Here is a 21,755-nt window from a genome sequence, read left to right as displayed (position 1 = left end):
TTCTAGAGTGTTTTCGATTTTCTAGGGTTTTCTCATACTTTTCTCATGTTTTTTAATGGATTCTTTACTCGTTTCATTATTTTTCATGGTGGACGGTGATCAGGTTTTAGTTGTGAGTGTTTGTGTGAAGTGTCTACCAAGACCTAGTGAAGATGGCAAACAATTTGAACACCGTTGTTCAAAGTATCAGACACAACAATGACACAACAACGAAGTCGGAAGCAGTGAGAAACCTCCCGTGTTGTTGAATAAGTTAGATTATCCTGAATGGAAGATAGGTTTTGAAAGGTACATCAAAGCGAAAGATGTAAGAATGTGGTTATGTATGACGCCAGGTCTTGGCGGAGAACCTGGTCGCGCTTAACAGTTACTGGTTATCTCACTTTAACTGATGATCAAAGAAAGTATTACGAATGCGAAGACAAGGAAATGTCCTTGATTACAATTCCGTTACCACAATCTATCCTACACACTTTCGGTAACAAAAATCATCAAAGGAATTGTGGGACAGTTTGAGCGCCGGGTACGAAGGAAATGAGCTATTCAAGAAAAGGAGACTCGATCGACTAAAGACTCAATTCATAATGTTTAAAGCTATGTAAGGTGAGTCGTTAGATGAATTGGTAAACAGATTCTACCATTTGTTGAGTGAGTTAGATCGAAGCCAACCAGGATTGTATACCAAATTTGAAAAGAAAAATTTCTAAACTGTTTACCGAAACAGTTGAATATGTTTTCTGCCTTAATCAAAGAGACTGCTCAATATGAAGAACTGACTCTTGATCAAGCAATCCAGAATATGAAAGGTTACGCATGGACCTTAGAAGATCAAGACTCTGATTTCGAGAAGCTTCAAGATACGACTTTGTACCGTGCAAAGCTAATTGAAAAGGGAAGCAATTCAGGTGTTGCTTTTATTTCAGAAGAAGCTACTCAAGGAGATCCTGCAAACCAAAGTGCCTTTGTTGTTGATAGCAATATTGGAAGTACCGTTGGTGGAACTCATATACCCCATGGAACGTCATCGTCAAATGCTAGACCAAGTGAACCAAGCTTGAATGTTGCTAAAATCGACTCGCATTGTCTAAAGCTCATACAAGAAAACATGGCACTTCTTGCATCGTTCATGACAGCATTTGAGAATTTTGAACTTAGAAAATTAGTTGAACCATCGACTCTTGATGAAGATCTTGATCAAATTGATCAAGATGAATTGGAAAGAGCTCGATTTGCAATTAAGTATGGCGTTAATGGTAAGTAGAGTGAAGAAATTTCTCAGCGAACGAGAAAGTGTTTCATTGCCGGTAACACAAAGACACGAATGAGGATTTACATGACCAAAGTTAAATGCTACAATTGTTGCATCTATGGTCATTATACAAGAGAATGTCAAAAACCAAAGAAAAGAGAAGGCAACAATGGTCAAGGAAGCTCAACAAGATCCAACAACAATAGTCTAGCCCCATCCAATACAACTTCTACCACTTCAACAACAGCCTCATCTAATAACCTTACTCCTAGTTCTAATAACACTATGATTGTTCAACCCCTTCAAGCTATTAGTATGCCACATGACTAGGGGATTGTAATGGAAGAACCAGCTACTTCTATTGTTTCACAAACTTTTATTGTGGAGATCATTGAAGAGGGGTTTAGAGTTTTGTTTGAAGAGGCAAATGTGAAAGATTTGACTGTAGTGGCAAAAGTTTTAAGTGAAAATCTGGAAATGGATAGAATTACTGAAGCTGAGGAAAACAAGAGAAGAGAGAATGAAGAAGAAGAAAGCAAAAAGAAAGACGAAAAGAAAGATGAAAGTGATGGATTTGAGTTCAAGATCGCAACTAAAGAAATGCAATGCTTTGCCGATGAAGAAATGGCAAAGATGAAAACAGGAAAAGTAGAAAGCTCGGATTAAGATTTCATGGCTAATATCGAGGTACAATCCAAACCTGCTGATAATAGATGTGCTAGATGCGTAGATTTTGTTGCTAATTGTGACAGATATGAACTCCATAACAGTAATTTGATTACTGATCTGGAGAAATCTATAGAGTTGATTATCGCGCTTTCGAGTGCCGACAAAGAACATAGAAATCAGGTGATTGCGTTGAAAAAGGACATCTCTCAGTTTGAGAGACGACTTGCTCAAGCGACAGTTAAGAATCAAGATTTAAAAGCTGAACTTGAAACTTGTCCAAACACAGTTTTAGCAAAGAACAAAATAATTTTAGACAAAGATAACTTGATTATTAATCTGCAGCGAAAACTTGAGAAATTCAAAAATTCGTCATATGTGATGAATTTTTGCATAAGCAATCTTCGTCTCAAAGACTCAGAAGATGAGATGTTAGGTGTTGGTTACAAGAAGGTTCCACCACCTGTAAATCATAACTATAAATCGTCATCCTCGATTGATCCTGAAATTGCAAATTTCATTCCGGCTGCTCCATTGACTGTTGATCCTTTAAGTGAGGAAGAGTCTAAATTCGAATCTGAATCTGAATCGAAATCAAAACAAAAGAGTTTGAGTGATGCTAAAACAAACGAAATAGATTTGATCAAAAATTGAAACTTTGATTAACTCAAACATTTTGGAAGCCTTAAATCAAGTTCAGAATGTTCAAAAGTCAAAGCCTAATAGCAAACTTAAAAAGAATGTTAAAAACATTTCAAAAACCAACTTTGTGAAAGGCGAAAGCTTTAACAAAGAAGGTGAAAAGATTGAAAATGTTCAAACTCTGACTTTGTGAAGCAAAGCGCAAAAGGCTCAAATGAAGCATCCTCATCCTCGAACAGTCAATGTGAGGATGGTTCACAAGAAAAGAATGAAAAGATTGATAAAAGACGATGCTACAAATGTTGTTTGAAAGGACATTTTGCTGCAAATTGTCCAAACGACAAAGGAAAGAGTCGTGTTGATCCTGATTTTGATAAACCTTTTGTCACCAAACCACAAAATGAACCTAAAAGGAATGAAATGAAAAGTGGTAAAACTCAAAAGGCAGATAAACCTAAAGTTGTAAATCAAGAAAGCAAACCAGTTTTTAAACCAAAGGTTAAAAATCAAAGATAAAAAGATCAGGAAGGCGACTTTTCAGATGATGGTAGCGATCATGGATCGGAAAGTTCTTCAGCAAAAGGTGAGTCATCAGAAAATCCCTGCTCGATGACTAACTCATGTAACTTTCCGACCACAAGAACAAGATCAACAATCTGGAGGTTCTTACAACTACTATGTTAGACCTCATGCTCAAAATCATTACGTTGATAACCAAAATGTTTCACCAGCCAGATTTCATGGTCAAAGACAACATTCAGGATACCAATAACGACATGATTTTCATGATAATGAACAACCAAGATTTGATACAAGTTTTAGACATCAGCACTGTCAAAAATTCGGATATCAAAACTTGGGTAATCATTTTGGTGGAAATTCTGGGTATAATAACTGTCTCAAACTCCGCACAATCCTTGATTTACGGGTGGACATCCTAACACTTACCGAGGTGGAAATGTTAGAAACAACAATGAAGATGGTTTTTTCAATGAATATTCGTTTGTTGATGAATTTGGACGACCCAAGACCGTTACGGCTTGGGTCCCCCACTCTAACTGATTTCTTGTTTGAGAATGCAGTAACAGCTGAAGCGGGCTATCTATATTTGGTATATTGATAGTGGTTGTTCTAAGCATATGACGGGAAACAAAGAATTGTTGTCAAATATAAAATCTATTCGAGGTGGTTATGTTAGCTTTGCAGGTGAAAAGGGTGGATACATCACGGGTGAAGGTTATGTTTCAAACGGCAAGATCACCTTGTAGAAGGTGAACTATGTTGAAGAACTGACGCACAACTTCCTATCAATATCTCAGATCTGTGATAACAAGTATACAATGCATTTCACGGATAAAGCTTGCATCCGGTTATGAACTATTGGATCGTGATGAGAGCTCCAAGAGTGAACAACACCTATGTGATGGACATGCATCCGGTTATGAACTCCTCTGGTCCGGTGACGTGTTTGCTTTCAAAGGGAACGGAAGATCAATATTTTCTATGGCATCGAAGGATGGGCCATGTGCATCTATGCAAAATGAATAACTTGATAAAGAACAACTTGGGTGTTCCTTTATGTAGTTTCAATATACACAAAAATGTGAATTATGTGAGAAAAGGGAAAATCAAACGTAAGTCTCATAAGCCTAAACACATAAACTCTATCCAACAACCACTAGAGCTGCTTCACATGGATTTATTTGGTCGATCCATGTAACTAGCATTGGTGGTATATCTTACTGTTTGGTTGTCACAGGTGATTTTTCAAGATATTTGTGGGTATTTTTCTTAAAATCGAAAGATCAAACTTTCGGGACTTTGAAAGATATATTTAAGCAATTAGAGAAAAATAACTCATTACCTATCAAAAGAATCAGAAGTGATAACGGAACTGAATTTAAAATTCAAAATATGGATGAATTATGTCGTGATATGGGTATTGTTCATCAGTTTAGCGCTCCTTATGTTCCTCAACCGAACGGAGTTGCTGAAAGGACCCTTATCGAGGCTGCAAGAACCCTTCTCATAGAATCCAAATTGTCTGTGTTCTTTTGGGTCGAAGCTGTAAACACCGCATGTTGTGTGCTAAATCATGTGCTTACAGTGAAGTGAAACGGGAAGATAAAACTTGTTATGAACTTCTTGAGAAAAAGAAACCAAATTTGAATGGTTTCTTGCCTTTTGGGGTTAAGTGTATGATCCGACGGACATCGGATATTATAAAGTTTTGGGAGATCGGAGAAATTGGTTTCTTCCTAGGTTACGATCTAGGCTCTCCGAACAAACGAGTGTACAATGTCAGGAAATGGATGGTGGAAGTAGTCTTTAATATAACTCCTTTGAGTTACGATCCTCCACCATCTGAGTTCGGACCCAAAACTAGTTCCAATATGACAAATTGTTTGATTCTTTTGCTTGACCTGATCTAACAGATGATAAGACTGAACTAGTGTACTCAAACTTGATCGACAAAGATGAAGTGGATGCAGGTTGGCGTACCAGCATTCCAATAAATGTCTCTTCAAATGGTGATTCAGGAGTAAACGTTTCCAGCACGTCAAATGTAAATGATGCCGGTGCTACTCAAACCTCTAATGATGCAGATTCAAGTGATTCCGACGAAGACATCGAAGTTGCTCAAACTACAAATGGTGATCTTTATGTTGATTTTTCAACATATCCATATATTAATATGCCTTCTGGAAATGTTCAATCACCCGGTAACGCATCTGAGAGGGGGAGATCCAGCCTTACTTGGGTACAAATCTGCAAGTTCCAGCTGTTCCTATCATTTGGACAAATAGGAATCATCCTATTGATAATGTTATCGAAGATCTGTGTGGAGGAATAATAACTCGAAGCAGAAGTCTTAATGATATGCAATGTTTGTTCATAGAAATCAAAGAGAAAGTAATCTACAGCTTAAGCCTGCGTGAGTGCTTTATTTCACAAATAGAGCCGAAAAACAACCACATGGAGCTAAATGACAGCTCGTGGTGTGAGGCGATGCAGGAGGAGTTGGCTCAGTGTGACAAGCTGAAGGTTTGGAACTTGGTAGATCTTCCTATGGGCCAGCACGCGATCAACACGAAATAGGTTTTTAAATGTAAAAAGGACGATAATGGCATAGTCGTCAGGAGTATAGCTCATTTGGTGGTGCAAGGGTTCAATCAGGAAAAAGGGATCGACTACACAGAAGTTTATGCATCAGCTTGGGTACAAATCTGCAAGTTCCAGTTGTTCCTATCACTTGGACAAATAGGAATCATGCTATTGATAATGTTATCGGAGATCTGCATGGAGGAATAATAACTCGAAGCAGAAGTCTTAATGATATGCAATGTTTGTTCACAGAAATCAAAGAGAAAGTGATATACAACTTAAGCCTGCGTGAGTGCTTTATTTCACAAATAGAGCCAAAAACTAGCACATGGCACTAAAAGACAGCTCGTGGTGTGAGGCGATGCAGGTGGAGTTGGCTCAGTTTGACAAGCTGAAGGTTTGGAACTTGGTAGATCTTCTTAAGGGCCAGCACACGATCAACACGAAATGGGTTTTTAAATGTAAAAAGGACGATAAAGGCGTAGTCGTCAGGAGTAAAGCTCATTTGGTGGTGCAAGGGTTCAATCAGGAAAAAGGGATCGACTACACAGAAGTTTATGCGTCAGTAATATGACTTGAAGCAATTCATTTGTTCTTAGCCTTTTCTGCTCGCATGTGTATTAAAGTCTATCAGTTAGACATAAAAAGTGCATTCCTTTATGGGCAGTTGCAAGAAACGGTGTATGTATCCCAGCCGCTGGGTTTTGAAGCTCTAGATTCGTCGAACAAAGTTTACTTGCTGGACAAAACTTTATACGGTCTTCATCAGGCGCCTCGTTCTTGGCACGAGACGCTGTCAAAGCATTTGTTGGCAAATGGATTCACTTGTGGTGCAATAGATTCCACTCTCTTCATCTTAAAGAATTGGGGAGATTTCCAGATTGTACAAATATATGTCGATGACATTATTTTTGGTTCTTCAAATGAAGAGCTTTTTTGGGAATTCGAACAAGTAATGAAATTGAAATTTAAGATGAGTGCAATGGGTGAGCTGAGGTTTTTCCTCGGGTTGCAGGTAGATCAAGAAGGAAATGGCACGTATATTCATCAGACGAAGTACGTCCACAAGATCTTCAAGCGATTCAACATGGAAGACAGTCTGCCTACGAAACTCCATTGCCTACTAATCATAAGTTGCCAGATGAAAAGGAAAAAGATCCTGAAGTGGATCCTTCAGTTTATTGTGCAATGATTGGTTCATTAATGTATCTTACTGCATCTCGACCAGACACAATGTTTTTCGTATATTTATGTGCTAGGTACCAAGCCACTCTGAGAGAATCGCATTCGAAAGTCGTCAAACGGATTTTACGTTATCTTAAAGGGAAACCAAGACTTGGATTGTGGTATACAGTCGAGGGAGGCTTAGATCTGATAGCATATACGGATGCGGATTTTAACGGGTACCCGATCAACAGGAAACCAACCTCTGGTGGTGCTCAACTGCTTGGAAGCCGTTTGATATCCTGGCAATGCAAAAAGCAACTTTCAGTGTCGCTGTCCACATGTGAAGCAGAATACATATCTGCTTCGAGCTGATGTGCTCAAGTCTTGTGGATTCAACAGCAATTGCGAGATTACGGTTTAGATTATAGACAAATTCCCAACATGGTAGATAATGACTCAGCTATTTCGATAACAAATAACCCAGTACACCATTCACTCACTAAACATATAGATGTTAGGCATCATTTTAATTGATGTAGTTAGACTTGACACCTTAGACAACTATGCAGACCTGTGTACAAAGACATTCGATCAGACGAGGTTTGAGAACTTAGTCTGAATGATCGGGATAATAAACCCTGAGTAGGATGGTTGCATAAGCCCTCATGGAAACTTTATTTTCCGTTTCTTTGTACAGTTTACTGCTTTTCGTTAACCACAAAAATCCAAAAAGATTTTACTTACTTGGAGGATAATTTTATAAAAATCCAAAAACATTAGAACATGAAAAATTGAGGTCGCGTTGATTGTGAGAAGAAATGATAGTACATCGGTAGTCATATCTTTTACAGGGTATCTTATAAAATTAAAACCTAAACTGTTGACAGCTTCATTATATGTTGTAAGGATAGGTTTTACGCGTTAATAAGAACCTGTTTTTGGTGTATAAAGATAACGAACTGCGTAACTTTTGTGTATGAACTCTTGGATATATGGTCTTGGTACCGTAATTTCATTTGAGAGATTACCAAAACTCTGAGATACTAGGTCTTTATATCTGATTATTATCTAGGGGATTATACTTGGTGTTCTGATTTTGCGTCCGTATAGGCCTAGACCTCATATAATACTTTGCTAAGCACTTTGTTTGTGAGCAAACCCTCCAGTTGGATTTTCTTTCTTCCTAATAGCCATCACCGAATGATCTGTGCAAAGCTTGTCACCACCGGGTGAACAACTGAAAATATATGTTACCACCGGGTACATAAAACTAAAAAATGCCAAAGTGCAGCAAAAGTTACCAAACCGTTGGTACACCACCTAAAGTCGAGCCTTCATCTCTCTGTCGGTGCGGTGGCACTAACCTGAGCTCTCAAGTTTTCGCAATTTTAGTCAGATACAGATAATAGTTGGATATACTCACCTGTAAGATGTAATTTTTGGTAGTCTTGATATGGGAGTATATTCTGAGGTGGGGAACACAGTTATATCAGCTAAGAAGACACTTAATTGCATATCTCAAAAACTGTGTTCGAACACGTGCTAAAGCTTAAGTGGACAAATATATCGTTAAACATCTTGAATTGTCCTTATCATTCTTTATGCTTATATTGGTTAAATGGGTACTAACTGTGATAGATTTTGACAGATTAGCCACTATGATCTTCTTGCCCGTGTTTTAACAAAAAGATGTTGCTTGTAAATATCTTCCTTTCATTTCCGTTTCAAATATGGAAAATTACAAAAAGATTTTCGGTGTGTTTTAATATAAAGTTTGAAAAATACAAAAAAAAAATTATTTCTCGTTTCCATGTGTGGGCTTTGTATTTTTAATGATACTCAAAAAGGTTTTTACTGTTTTGAAAACGGGTTAAAAACAATCCGATGAGGTAATTTAAAAAAAGTCTTTTAATAAAAACAATCAATCTTGCTAAGTTGGCCTAAGTATGTTGTCTGTGTGGGAAACTGTTTGTTCCAAGTTGTTTGATATCTTTCTATGTATGAGTTACTTAGAAAGTTTCTAGACTTTTATTGGTTTAGGTCTGAGCATTCTAATATGTTCAAATGAAGTTTTAGGTTTGACAAGCTATTTTAGATTAATTGAAAGAAGACAGGAAGCTCGCTTTTCGGTGTTCTCGAGTTGTCCGATGCTACATGAAGAACAAGGCTGGAGCGGGAAGCGGCTTCTCAAAGATTTGAAGAAGATTTGCAGATCCCAGACCCCGCATGCATCAAGGGGGAGTCTGTAAATGCACCTCAGGATGATAAATGCTCGATGTTGTTAGTCGAAGATTTGATAAAGATTTGTCGATCCCGCATATATCAAGGGGAGACTATAAATGCACCTAAGGTTGATAAATGTTGGATCCTACCAAAGAATGAATCTTCAGGGACTTGTTTTGGAATTTGTTGAAAGGTAGTCCAATAAATTTGGACTTATTTGTGTAATAAGGTGTCCGAATTTGTGGAATTGGACTTGTCAGAACATATAAGTTCATGCCTAGGTTGTCCGAATTTGTGTTTTTTAATTCGTCAGAACTTATAAGCTCATATGTGTACGAATTTGTAGATTACCTTGTTAGTACTTATTAGTTCTTATTGTATTGTCCAAATTTGTAGTTTGTGTGTTGTCGGTACTTAATATGTTAAGTACTGACAAGGTTATTTAGTTTAGTATGTCCGTATTTAGTGATATATATGGACTAGGGTTTGTTTGTAAGGACTCATGTGTCTGTACCTGTGATTGTATATATACTAATTAAGTGAATGTATGCAATCTGGAGTAATAAGAAACGCTTTTTGAGAAAAATTCCCGTGCAAGACTGTATTCTAGAGAGAGAAACAAACCCTAACTCAAGCTTTATAGCATGTAACATCGTCGTGTTGAATTTTCTGGATCTAGTAGACCTGCTTTTAGTCAATAATGCTAGATTAAAGACAATAGGGACAAGATTCCATGTCCCATTTTTTACAAGAGCTAAAAATTAGTCAGCAATGGCGTGATACCACTCCAGATGTTTGTTAGCAAAGTTAAAAGAAGATAGTTCAACTGTACGTAGGTTGGAAAAAGCAATATTTGCATAATTCATGTATGCTATGCATGGTTTTGGATTTTGACAAAGATTATAAGGACGAGTATGAGGAGAAGGAGGTGTTGTGGTAGGAGAGGAATTATGTGTGTGGGGGGTGGATGAAGAAGGAGAGGATGTGGGACTAATTTGTGATGTTAGAGGAGTGTTAGGTTCGGTTGGAGGCGGAGATTGTGGAGGTTGATGATTGTCAAAGGGAATTAAAGGGAATTGTGAAGTCAGAAAAAGAGGTGTAAGAATTGGAATCAAGAGGTGAAGGAAGAGTTGAGGTAGATGTATTTTCGTAGGGAAAGTTGTGTTCCAGGAACCGAACATGTCCAGTAATGTAGATGCGATTAGTGATCAAGAGGTGTCCGAGTGAAGTTTTGTTGGAAGAAGATCGAGATGGCGTGCAATTAATAAAATAGACAATAGTGTCAAAAGCAAATTGCCAAAAACATTTGGGAATATATAATCGAGAAGGAAGAGCGAGAGCGGTTTCTGTTGGATTAATCGGTTAGTTACGGTTCATGTGTCACACGGCTAGCACGTTATTGGGCCACAGTTTAATTAGTTAAGTGGGTTTAAGGCATCTTCATAGTGTTCACGTTGATTGCATGGCTCATGAAGTCTTTATTCCTATTTTATATAATAGTTTAATTAGTAAGGAATTAGTATGAGGTTTAACTGAATCTCTAGCAAGTATATGTTGCATTTTGTTTGAGTAGAAGATTGGGTCATCAGAGGTACTGATTTGTAGGATAGAATATTAGTTTATTCTTTTTTTATTTTCGCATGTTTTGTGTCTTGTAGGCTATAAAAAAGGCCATTTGTTTATTGAGATAAAAACACCCATATTTTCATTCCACATAAAGCTTTCACCTTCATTGTTACTATTTTCTCCTTTTGCAAGATTACATACATAACATATACGTGAGTTTGTGTATTTAGTGTGTGTGTTGCAAGGGGCCTGAACCAACATCTGGTATCAGATCCTAGGGCTCGTATCGGGGAAGCCTCCGCCGCCGCCGGGTGTGTCAGTCAGTGGAGGGCAGCGTGAAAGAAGGTCCGTAGTTGCAAACAGAAGGTGAAGAAGGGTCGGGACAGCAGGGTGTTGTTTCTGGTCTGTTTAGAAGTCGTAATCGGAGGCGTTATGGTGTTTCAGTAGGCCGTTGTTGTGGTAGACGTACCGGTTAAGACGATGGGGTGACCGGTGATAAACACTTGTGTTCCGTGGCTGTTAGTGGTGATGAAAGGAGGAAGAACGGGGCTGTTTGGTTATTAGTTGCGGGTTTGAGCAACTGGTATATATCCGGTGACAACAATAGGTTTCGCAGGTGCCTTAATCATGTTGTTTTGTGATAAGAGGAGACCGACGTGTTGCGTGAAAAATGGGCGTAAGGGATCCGTCAAAGTAGGTGGCTTTGGATTCGGTTCGCTTAGCAGTTGAAAGAAAACGTTATAAGCGGGTGGCTTTGTTTTCTTGGTCAGTGGAGAGGCCTCCTGGAATAGGTTTGATCGGGAAAAGGTACGGGCTGTCAAGAAAAACGAAGATATTGGAGAAGTACACGGTTGTAAACATAATGGCGTTGGAGTTCAAATCGGTGACTTTGGATTTGACCAGGGTGAGGCCGTCGATCCCTGAAAAAGTTGTGGTATTAGTGAACGTTTCGAGCGTGATGCCATGTGAGATGTTACAAGTGTGGTGGTTTGTAATTCAGGTTGAACCGAGAAGGCTTTGGGCGTTACCGCGGTTGAGGTCAGGTGTCCGGTAGAAGTCGAGATGGTTCAGGATGAAAAAAAATGGTGGTTCAGTGCTGTAAGTGACGGGTGTAACCAAACTGATTAAGGGGTGATTGTTGGATTAATCAGTTAGTTACGGTTCACGGGTCACACGGCTAGCAGGTTATCAGGTCACGGTTTAATTAGTTAATTGGTCAAGTGGATTTAAAGGCATCTTCATATTCACGTTGATTGCATGGCTCATGAAGTCTTTATTCCTATTTTATATAATAGTTTAATTAGTAAGGAATTAGTATGAGGTTTGACCGAATCTCAAGTAAGTATATGTTGCATTTTGTTTGAGTAGAAGATTGGGTCGTCAGAGGTGCTGATTTTTAGGATAGAATATTAGTTTACTCTTTTTTATATTCGCACATTTTGTGTCTTATAGGCTATAAAAAGGCCATTTGTTTATTGAGATAAAAACACCCATATTTTCATTCTATAGAAAGCTTTCACCTTCATTGTTACTATTTTCTCCATTTGCAAGATTACATACATAACATATACGTGAGTTTGTGTATTGAGTGTGTGTGTGTGTTGCAAGGGGCCTGAACCAACAGTTTCAACATGTCGATGATGACGCTAGACGAAGTCATTTTGTTCACTTGTATGTTGACAAGATAAATGATGAAGAATACTAAGAGAAGTAAAGAAGTTTGACAAAGGTCTAATTTCACCACCCCATTTTGTCAGAAGTTGTTTGATTTTTGTTTTAAATTGTTGTTCAACCATTTGAACAAAGTTTGTTAAGGTTTTATAAACACTGCTTGTTGATGAAGAGAAAATCCGCATATAACGAGAAAATATGATCAACACACAACATTAATTAATGATGGACATCGGATGTTCAAACAAGAGAAGGGCCCAAACATCACAATATACTATATCAAAATAAGGAGTACCACGAAAATTGGTATTAAGTATATGTAACATTGTGGATTTGCCTAAAGGACAAGCAGTACAAGAAATAAGCCTAGAAGTTTTGTTACATGTAGAGAACAATTGGAAAGCATAAATTTGAAAACTCTCATGTGGTGGACCAAGACTTCGGTCCCAGACATCAGAAGATGTTTGTGAGGGAAAGAATGTGTGCTTATTAATAGATTGAAGAAGCAAAAGGCGAAGAGTGTAGAGCGCATTGTCTATGGGCCCGTGAGGAGGGTAGTGTGTTCACAACAAAAAATGAAGAGTGAAATCCAAAGAAAAAATATCGTCTAAACACAATTTTGTAACAAACAAAAGTTGCTTTTTTAAATTCAGGAACATGGCGAATGTCAGATACGTAAAATGATTTGTTTGAAGAAGGAATTTTTGATGATCCAATACGAAGAATAGGAAGACCTTTACCATTACCAACATAAGAAAGTCATTACCATGATATGTTTTGAATTGTCAACACTAACCAAATCTGATGCTACATGATTGTTGGCCCCGATGTCGAGAAGCTAGGTAAAGCCTCTGTTGGATTATTCGGGTTTGTTTACGGGTCACACGGTTCACGGGTTGCAGGTTCAATTTGGAGCAGCAGGTTGCGGGTCAAGAGTAGATCTTTTCGAAGGGTAAAATCAATTATGGTTGTTTTGTACATGGGAAAATGTTGGTGATTTTGGATGCACGTTTATTGATATGGTAAATTGTTTGACCAAGTAAATCGGAGAAGCAGCTTTATGTGGGTTGTTTGGTTTAATTTGGCATGTGTTTTTATTAGTTTTGTTTTATTATAAAAAGGTGTATTAGTTTATCTGTTATGTACCCAATTCACTTGAATACAGTAACCTCTTTTAATTTTAAACATCTCTTGCAAACCTTATGTCATTCACATACGTATACGTGAGGTTGTGTGTGTTGTGAGAGTGTGTAATCAGGGGCCAGTAACCAACATTTGGTATCAGAGCCTAGGGCTCGTGAAGACGGAGAAGGGCGGTTTGAGAGTCGGTTTCAAGAAAGGGGTGTAGCCCGTCACTGCGGGGCAAACGCAACAAGAAAAAGGGTTGTTCGGGACAACAGGTGGATGTTCGGGACTGGTTGCAGTGTTAGACGGAAACAGAAAGATGTTTCGGGTCAACCGTTGTTGTGGTAGATGTACAGGTTTAGACAACGGGTGATCGACATCAATTTTTGGTGCTGTTTCAGGACTATTATACAGCTGAAGGCGGAGGGTGTTCGTTTCAGTCGTTGTCGTGGGTGAAGTTCCGGTTTGGACGATGGGGTGACGGGTGAACACCGGTGTGTTCCGTGGCTGTAAGTGGTCATCAAAGAAAGACGATTCAGGGCTGTTTTGGTTTATGGTTGCAGGTTTGTGCAGCGGGTGTACAACTAGTAACAACAGCAGAAGTGTTATGATGGTGCCTTGATTAACTTGGTTCGTGATAAGAGGAGACCGGCGTAGGTGCGTGAAAAATGGGCAGAAAAATCCGTCAAAGCATGTGGGCTTTGGATTCGCTTCGTTCGGCAAGGTGAGAAAATGTTAAAAGCGGGTGGCTTTGTTTTCTTGGTCGGTGGAGAGGCCTCTTGAACAAGGGTGATCGGAAAAAGGTTGTTGAAAGAAAATGAAGAACACAGTGGTGACATTATAGCGTTGGAGTTCAATCGAGTGGCTTTGGATGTGATCGGGGAGAGTTCGTTGATCTGTGATAAGTCGTGATGGTAATGAACGGTGTTCCAACGTTATGCCATGTTACATGTTACGAGCGTGGTGTTTTTTTTATTCGGGTTGAACCGAGACATTGGACGTGATCGAGGTGAAGATCGAGTGTCCGTTAGATGTCATAGTGGTTCGAAACCGAGGTGATTCGGTGCTGCGGTAGGCGTAAACAAACACCGATTAAGGGGGTGATTGTTCAAAATTCAAACAACTATACATTAATATCAATATAATACTTAAAAATAGTTCAAAATTCAAACAACTATAAGTTTAAAACATAACAAATCAAGTATTTAAACATTCAATACACACATTAATATCAATATAATACTTAAAAGTAGTTCAAAATTTAAACAACGAAGTTTAAAACATTGCAATTTAAGTATTTAAATATTCAAACATTAACACATCAGTCAAGGCATTATGGAATATGTTTTAATGGCTTAAAGCAAGTTTATTTTGGGCCAAGTTGGAACTAAACAACTTGGGCCATGCATTTAATGGTTAAAAACATTTGTTTGGGCCAGATTTAAACTAAAAAAGAGTGGGCCGACTAGAAACGATTTGGCCGACTTGGGCCGATTTGGGCCGCCTTGCACCGACCAGGACGGACTTGGACCGACTACCGACTAATGGTCCGACTAGCTCAAAATTAATCAGTTAACGCCCGACAAGCGCCTAGGCGCCGATTAATTCCGATTTTTACAACACTGGTTGCAGGTTCAATTCGGAGCAGCAGGTTGTGGGTCAAGAGTAGATCTGTTCAAAGGGTAAAATGGTCAATTATGGCTGTTTTGTACATGGGAAAATGTTGGTGATTTTGGAGGCACGTTTATTGATATGGTAAATTGTTTGACCAAGTAAATCGGAGAAGCAGCTTTACGTGGGTTGTTTGGTTTAATTTGGCATGTGTTTTTATTAGTTTTGTTTTATTATAAATAGGTGTATTAGTTTTTCTGTTATGTACCCATTTCACTTGAATACAGTAACCTCTTTTCATTTGAAACATCTCTTGGAAACCTTCTCTCATTCACATACGTATACGTGAGTTTGTGTGTGTTGTGAGAGTGTGTAATCAGGGGCCTGTAACCAACAGCCTCTTGGTGAATGTGGTGAGGCTGAAAATCCGCATGGTCGAAATTTGAACGGTTGTGGATGGTGGAAAGATTATGATTGGGGAAATCAAAAGGAAGATGCGCAATTTCACGCCTGTTGCACAAACCATAAACCGTATTTTATGTAGAGGCAAAAGAGAACTGATTGCGGTTATCACCACGACTACGACCTTGGTTATTGTTGTTGCGGCTGTCGCTTTCATAGTTGTTGTTGTTGATATATCCCCCATGATAGCCCCCCTCCGGCCGACATCCTCGATGATGGCAAAAGTTTGAAATTAGTGTGGGGATTGAACTGAGGGTGAGATGCGCAAATTAAAAAATGGAAGGGTGATGTAGCCTCCGAACACGCTGAATTGTTATATTAATAATTAATAATAACTTCCTTCAAAATCTAAATCATATGAAAAGCAAATTTCCTTTGACTTTTAATGTCTTAAGATAAACCCACGAAACCAAATAATCCCTGTTCCTTACATCAGTTTAAATACAATATATATAAAACTAGTGGGTAACAGTCGCGCTTTGCGGCGGGGCGAGCCGATTTTTGATCCGATATAGCAGTCGAAAGAGAAAACTTACAAAATAAAGTCGTGGTAAGTAAAAAAGTACGTCGATATGTGTTTTACATCAACCGGAAAACTCGATTACGAAAGTACTTAAAAAGTTAAAGGGTTGTCACTATCAATGCTAAAAGTTGAGAAAATACAAAAAAAAAATATGTGGAAATATAAGTCAACTTAAGTTTATATCGACACGTAAGTAAATTTAAAGACGTAAAGGTCGATTAAAAAATATTTAAAAAGTTAAGAGGTTGTAAGAGTTAATGCTGAAAATTAAAGGGTAAAGTAAAAAAAGAAAAGAAGCAAAAAGACAAAAAAAAAAGAAAAAAAATCACCGACTAAAAAAATATTTAGAAAGTTAAAGGGTTGTCAGTGTAAATACTAAAAGTTGAGAAAACACAAACAAAATTATGTCGAAACGTAAATCAACTTAAGTTTATATCGACACGTAAATAAAAATAAAGACATAAAACTCGGTTAAAAAGTATTTAGAAAGTTAAGGGGTAGTAAGAGTTAATACTGAAAGTTAAAGGTTAAAAGTAAAAAAAAAAAAACAAAAGAAAGTCAAAAGATAAAAAAAAATATTGTAGCACACCTAGCACACTGTAGCACTATTCATTTGAATGTTATATATATATATATATATATATATATATATATATATATATATATATATATATATGGGAGCCGCTAAAATAGAAACCACCTTCAGTTGTAAGAACCGTGAGAACCACTTTTAACCAATCAGATTTTGCCACTCAAAAGGTTATTTTGGTCATTTAACACCAAATGTCATTTCATCTACCTCTCTCCTCATTTAATATTTGTCAGAAGTGTCTATCCTCTCTCCTCTTATTTAAAACTGTCATATAACCCCAAATCTCTTCACCTATTTAAAACCCCATCCCCTCTCTCCTCTTACACCATACCTAAATTCAAAAGCAACCCCCACCATCCGATTCTTCTTGCCGGCGACCACCCCCTGTAATGAAAAGAAAAGCCCTGATGATGATGATGATCGTCGGTGATGATGAAACCGCCGCCCACAACTGTTTCTCTCTCTCTCTCCCACACTCGTTCATCCCTGTTTCTCTCTCTCTCACACCCTTGTTTCTCTCACTGTCACACTCGTTCACCACCATGAAAACCCTACGTTTTTGGGGGTTCCGACGCACATACGGTCGGATTTTCAGAGAAAGAAGAAGAAACGTTATAGAGAGAGAGAGAGAGTCCGATGAAAGAGAAATATATATATATATATATATATATATATATATATATATATATATATATATATATATATATATATATATATATATATATATATATATATATATATATATATATGGGAGCCGCTAAAATAGAAACCACCTTCAGTTGTAAGAACCGTAAGAACCACTTTTAACCAATCAGATTTTGCCACTCAAAAGGTTATTTTGGTCATTTAACACCAAATGTCATTTCATCTACCTCTCTCCTCATTTAATATTTGTCAGAAGTGTCTATCCTCTCTCCTCTTATTTAAAACTGTCATATAACCCCAAATCTCTTCACCTATTTAAAACCTCATCTCCTCTCTCCTCTTACACCATACCTAAATTCAAAAGCAACCCCCACCATCCGATTCTTCTTGCCGGCGACCACCCCCTGTAATGAAAAGAAAAGCCCTGATGATGATGATGATCGTCGGTGATGATGAAACCGCCGCCCACAACTGTTTCTCTCTCTCTCCCACACTCGTTCATCCCTGTTTCTCTCTCTCTCACACCCTTGTTTCTCTCACTGTCACACTCGTTCACCACTATGAAAACCCTACGTTTTTGGGGGTTCCGACGCACATACGGTCGGATTTTCAGAGAAAGAAGAAGAAACGTTATAGAGAGAGAGAGAGAGAGAGAGTCCGATGAAAGAGAAAGAGGACGGCGGCGGTGGCCGGTGGGTTGCCGACAAAGGTAGCAACGTTTTTCTTGATGCTTTTTTTGTTGTGATATTGTGTCTCCTTTCTTGTCCCGGTCTTTTGATGTTTGTGGCGGTGAATGATGGGTGAAAGGGGTTGTTGTGGTGGGTTAGGGGGCGGTGGTCGTAGGCGGCGGCGACGGTTGGTTAGGGGGCGGTGGTCGTAGGCGGCGGCGACGGTGAATCAGGGGTGGAGGGGTGGCCCGATGAAGGTTGTTTTGAATGGTTTCTTGAATGTTTTTTTGGATGTGTGGTCCTGATCTTTTGATGTTGCAGGCTGTTTTGAATATTTTTTTTGGATGTTTTTGCCCAATCTCTGATATTGTGTCCCCTTTTTTTGACCAAATATTTGCTGTTTGCAAGTTGTTTGAATGTGTTTTTGGATCTGGGAAAACTGAGTTGCATTTGTTTGAATGTTTGGATGTGTTTTTGGATCTGGGAAAACTGAGTTGCATTTGGTTTGAATGTTTGTTGAATGATGCAGGTTGTTTTGAATGATGCATTTGTATTCTTTGATTCTCCCGGGTTTTGATCTGTTTTTGGTTGGGCGGCGATGATGATGCAAAAAAAAAATCGTAGACTTTGACGACGATGGCGCGGCAAGGTCGGCGGAGGGTAGGTTTTTTGAACCTGCAACCCCACTTTTGCAGCCTTTTGATTATCGGATAATCTGAGCCGAACCCCGTTTTTTTTCGAGATACACTTTGTTTTGATGTTGTTGGTTTTTTATTCCCCTCCCCTCTAGTCGATGATGATAACAATATATCTGAGACACCTCCAGAGTTTGCGATTTATGGGTGCATTCGTTTTTTGCGTAAAAATGTTTTGTTAAAAAACAAAGTTAAACCGTAAACTTTTTAACGTAAAATGTAAACTTTTTAACGTAAAAACGTTAAACGTAAAATGTAAAAAGTTTTACGTAAAACGTTAAAAGGTTTACGCAACAGTAAAAAGTTTTACGTTAGCCGTAAAACGTAAAACGTAAAAAGTTTTACGTAAATCGTAAAACGTAAAACGTAAAAAGTGTTACATAAAACGTAAAAACGTAAAAAGTGTTACGTAAAACGTAAAATGTAAAAAGTAAAACATAAAACGTAAAAAGTTTACGTAAAACGTAAAACATAAAACATAAAAAACCGGCGCGTAAAACGTAAAAACGTTAAAAATGTTGAGGTAAAAAACCGGCACGTAAATCGTAAAAAGAAGTTAACGTAAAAAACCGGCGCGTAAAACGTAAAAAACGTTAACGTGAAAAACCGACACGTAAAAAACGGCTTTAAAAAACCGCGTTAAAAAAACGGTGTTAAAAAAACGGGCGCGTAAAAAACGGCGTTAAAAAAACGGCGCGTAAAAAACGACGTTAAAAAAACGGCGCGTTAAAAAAGCGACGCATAAAAAACGGCGTTAAAAAACGGCACGTGAAAAACAGCGCGTTAAAAAAACGGCGTGTTAAAAAAACGATGCTTGAAAAAACCCAGCGTAAAAACGGCGCGTCAAAAAAAACGTAAAACGTAAAAAGTTTAACGTAAAACTTAAATGGTAAAAAGTTTAAAAAATCTTTTAAAAAATTCTGAATTTAAAAATGATTTTAATAAAAAAGTTATGTTTTAAAAAATAAAAAGTATTATAATAATACAAAAAACTAATAAAAAACAATAAACACAAAAAGACAAAATAGAGTCATTTTACAAAATTACCCTTTTGGATTATAATATTAAAGACATAATAAGACAAAAATCATTTAATATTATTTTTAGTTACTTTTAATATCATCCATTGATCTTGAAGATCTAATGGCTAGAAAGTGGTTCTCTTGGTTCTTACAATTGGAGGTAGTTTTCATTTTTGCGATCCTCTCTCTCTCTCTCTCTATATATATATATATATGTATGTATGTATGTATGTATGTATGTATGTATGTATGTATGTATGTATGTATGTATGTATGTATGTATGAATATGTTTAATACAATATATAATATCTATACTATATAATAAAAGAAACCTGTTTTGTGACACTTGTTATTCTCTTATTTAATTGATTAAAATTAATACTAATAATAATAATATTTAATCTAATCTAATACAAATAATAATTATATTTAATCTAATCTAATACAAATTTCTTATTATTAATTCAATAACCTATTGTTAAACTAAAACTTCAATAGAATCTTTAATTCTAGCTAAATAAGTTTTGAAATTCATAATAATATTAATATGTTAGACTAAATATATTATTGATATATATATATATATATATATAATATATTATTGATATATATAACTAAAATTATTATCAATAATATTAGTAATAGGTTTAGAATCAAATACAAAGATTCAAAAAATAAGAAGTCGTATAAAAGGTATCAAATAAACTCTGATTGGCCTCATTCAACCGACATTAGAGCCGTCTTATCGAACTCTACGACATTAATTAATATGTACGAGTTGATGGATTACATTTATATTAACTCATTGATGTCAGTATGGTATGTAAATGTCTATGTCTTTGTTTTGCATTTACAGGAAATATCTATCTTATATAGTTTAAATTGTTCAACCCGTGTAACACACGGGGAACTAACCTACTATTGAGATAAATCTAACATGAAAAACCCCCTTATAAATCTTTTGCCGCAAAACATTTAATATCTTCAACGTCATACAATTCATATGTTTTTTATTAGCTTAACACAGACTATGTGTATGATAACATCTACAAATATATATCATAGTAAAAAATCATGTTAAAAAAAAATGAGTTAACTGCCATTTTCGTCCCTGTGGTTTGGTCACTTTGGCCATTTCCGTCCATTTTTCAAAAATGCGCCATTTTCCTCCCCGACGTTCTGGAAAGGTGCCATTTCAGTCCAAAAATCATAACCCAGTTAAGTCGGTTTGTAAATAAGGACTGATTGTGTAAATTTGTAACATAAAGGACCATTTAAGTAAAATGTATAAATATTAATATAATTATAGAAAATATATAATATATATATATATATAATGTATACACACAGACGAGAGAGGGAGAAAGTCGGAGAGAGAGAGAGAGACGTTGATGGTGGTGGTTCCGGCGGCGGCGGTGGTTCCGGCGGCGGCGATGGTGATGCCGTTTTTTCCGGCGATAACCATGTTTGCATGCTTATTCTCCTCGACTGAACCAAGTTCCCCACGCGTTTTATTTGTCCGATACCCGTGCCTGACACCCATCCATTCGATTTTTATTTTATAAAACTTAGAAGTGGTTTATCCACTGATAATTGTCGATTCGATCCAATTAAGTTGTGTTATAAGTCTCCTGGTACACCCACGAACATCACACACCATACAAAACTCACAAATACATCCGAAATCGCTCCTGTTCACGTCTGCAAAGAAGTCGCCGGAAAACGTCACCGGACTTAGCCGATTTCTCCCTTCCGACTGATACCAGTCACGTTTTATTCGATATTTCGGTATGTTCTTGCCTATTCTATGTTCCTGTAAACTTAATTGCAATATAATCCAGTATAGATATGGTAATCGGGCTGTTTGACTTCTGTTGACCAACATTTGGGGAAGATGATGAACAGTACATCATCTTGGTCTTCATCACCACTGCCGCCGCCTGCAACTCACCGGAAAAACGGCACCCCCACCGTCGCCGGTTCTCTCTCCCGCCTCCTTCTATCTCTCTCTCTCGTCGTTATCTCTCTCTCTCTCTCTCCGACTTTCTCCCTCTCTCGTCTGTGTGTATACATTATATATATATAATCTGTTATCATCATCACCACCGCCGCCGCCAGAACC

The 21,755-nt window shown here is 37.5% G+C and overlaps 1 protein-coding gene across 9 annotated transcripts in view; it reads right to left on the bottom strand.

The window, feature by feature from the left end:
- The window catches only part of LOC110932911 (receptor like protein 21-like), a 57,808-nt gene that overhangs the window by 22,248 nt on the left and 13,805 nt on the right, over positions 1 to 21,755 (bottom strand). The gene's annotated exons all lie outside the window — the stretch shown is intronic.

This window comes from Helianthus annuus, chromosome 4 (assembly GCF_002127325.2).
Source record: "Helianthus annuus cultivar XRQ/B chromosome 4, HanXRQr2.0-SUNRISE, whole genome shotgun sequence".
Lineage (NCBI taxonomy): Eukaryota > Viridiplantae > Streptophyta > Magnoliopsida > Asterales > Asteraceae > Helianthus > Helianthus annuus.
Note: the sequence above shows the minus strand (reverse complement) of the source record. Positions and strands in the feature narration are given on the sequence as shown.